Genomic DNA, 2,500 nt, shown 5'->3' with positions numbered 1-2,500 from the left:
GTGCGAAGTGTTATTTTGAAAAAAAAACTCGATCTCGTTTAGAACGTTCGAATTCGTGACCGTTATGTGTCATTATGTGAAGACGCCTCCGCCGCCGCCGCCGCCGCCGCTGTCGTCGCGTTATATATTATAGCGCACGCGCGCGCGCGTGCTTAAAGCGCGTTTGTGTCTCATATAAATTTTTATAAGAGTCAACCGTTAAAATCTATCGCGTCTAACGCGATCGACGATACGGTGAGACGCTCGTTTCATACTGTGCGTATATTGTACATGCATGCATAAGTTTGTGTGTATTTTATATGCGAATATGAAACGAGAAGAGTAATTGACGACTTCAACAAGTCTCGGTTAGCTCCCTGGTTGATCCTGCCAGTAGTTATATGCTTGTCTCAAAGATTAAGCCATGCATGTCTCAGTGCAAGCCGTATTAAGGCGATACCGCGAATGGCTCAATATATCAGTTTTGGTTCCTTAGATCTTACTCAGTTACTTGGATAACTGTGGTAATTCTAGAGCTAATACATGCAATCAGAACTCTGACCAGTGATGGGATGAGTGCTTTTATTAGATCAAAACCAATCGACGGAGGGCGTCTCGTCCGAAGTCGTTAATTTTGATGAATCTGGATAACTTTTGCCGATCGCATGGTCCAGTACCGGCGACGCATCTTTCAAATGTCTGCCTTATCAACTTTCGATGGTAGTTTCTGCGACTACCATGGTTGTCACGGGTAACGGGGAATCAGGGTTCGATTCCGGAGAGGGAGCCTGAGAAACGGCTACCACATCCAAGGAAGGCAGCAGGCGCGCAAATTACCCACTCCCGGCACGGGGAGGTAGTGACGAAAAAATAACGATACGGGACTCTTTCGAGGCCTCGTAATCGGAATGAGTACACTTTAAATATTTTAACGAGGAACAATTGGAGGGCAAGTCTGGTGCCAGCAGCCGCGGTAATTCCAGCTCCAATAGCGTATACTAAAATTGTTGCGGTTAAAAAGCTCGTAGTTGCATTTGTGCGCCGCGCTGTCGGTGCACCGCATCCGCGGTGATACTGACACGTCTGCGGAGCATATCGTCGGTGAGCCGGCGGTAAAACGCCGGTTCAATATCAAAATCCTATCGCGGTGCTCTTCAGTGAGTGTCGAGATGGGCCGACAATTTTACTTTGAACAAATTAGAGTGCTCAAAGCGGGCTCAAAATGCCGCTTGAATATTTCGTGCATGGAATAATAGAATATGATCTCGGTTCTATTTTGTTGGTTTTCAGAACTCCGAGGTAATGATTAATAGGGATAACTGGGGGCATTCGTATTGCGACGTTAGAGGTGAAATTCTTGGATCGTCGCAAGACGAACATCAGCGAAAGCATTTGCCAAAGGTGTTTTCATCAATCAAGAACGAAAGTTAGAGGTTCGAAGGCGATTAGATACCGCCCTAGTTCTAACCGTAAATATGTCATCTAGCGATCCGCCGACGTTACTACAATGGCTCGGCGGGCAGCTTCCGGGAAACCAAAGATTTTGGACTCGGGGGGGAGTATGGTTGCAAAGCTGAAACTTAAAGGAATTGACGGAAGGGCACCACCAGGAGTGGAGCCTGCGGCTTAATTTGACTCAACACGGGAAATCTCACCAGGCCCGGACACCGGAAGGATTGACAGATTAATAGCTCTTTCTTGATTCGGTGGTGGTGGTGCATGGCCGTTCTTAGTTGGTGGAGCGATTTGTCTGGTTAATTCCGGTAACGAACGAGACTCTAGCCTGCTAAATAGGCGTCGTCATTTAGGTGTGCTCGATTTCGGTCGAGCAACTCACTGGCGGCGTATTTAAAATTCTTCTTAGAGGGACCGGCGGCTTCGAGCCGCACGAGATTGAGCAATAACAGGTCTGTGATGCCCTTAGATGTCCTGGGCCGCACGCGCGCTACACTGAAGGAATCAGCATGTTCTCCCTGGCCTAGAGGCCCGGGCAACCCGTTGAAACTCCTTCGTGCTGGGGATTGGGGTTTGCAATTATCCCCCATAAACGAGGAATTCCTAGTAAGCGCGAGTCATAAGCTCGCGTTGATTACGTCCCTGCCCTTTGTACACACCGCCCGTCGCTACTACCGATTGAATGATTTAGTGAGGTCTTCGGACCGACACGCGGTGGCTTCACGGCCGTCGGCGTTGCTGGGAAGTTGACCAAACTTGATCATTTAGAGGAAGTAAAAGTCGTAACAAGGTTTCCGTAGGGGAACCTGCGGAAGGATCATTAACGTAAATTATCAATCTCGAAAGAGTGCGATAATGAACGATAATAAAATTCTAAAACACAAATATCGACGTTCGGAATGTGTCGTTTCGATGCGAGGACGCGATTCTCACTCTCTCTCTCTCACACAGCAGTGTGTCCGAGTCAGAGGTCCAGAGTCGTGTAACGCGTCCTATTCTGATATTTTTCGATGTCGATTTCGAGGAAAGTACGATGTGTTAACGCACATCGTCATCTTCAAAAAAA

At 47.7% G+C, this 2,500-nt stretch overlaps 1 non-coding gene across 1 annotated transcript; it reads left to right on the top strand.

Moving 5' to 3' along the window:
* Positions 1–353: 353 nt before the first annotated feature.
* On the top strand, positions 354–2,257 carry LOC125076572. Its single transcript, XR_007120520.1, has one exon. It is a non-coding gene; the product is annotated as a small subunit ribosomal RNA (ribosomal RNA).
* The last annotated feature ends 243 nt before the right edge of the window (positions 2,258–2,500 follow it).

This window comes from Vanessa atalanta, unplaced genomic scaffold (assembly GCF_905147765.1).
Source record: "Vanessa atalanta unplaced genomic scaffold, ilVanAtal1.2, whole genome shotgun sequence".
Lineage (NCBI taxonomy): Eukaryota > Metazoa > Arthropoda > Insecta > Lepidoptera > Nymphalidae > Vanessa > Vanessa atalanta.
This window is presented reverse-complemented; position numbering and strand designations above follow the sequence as displayed.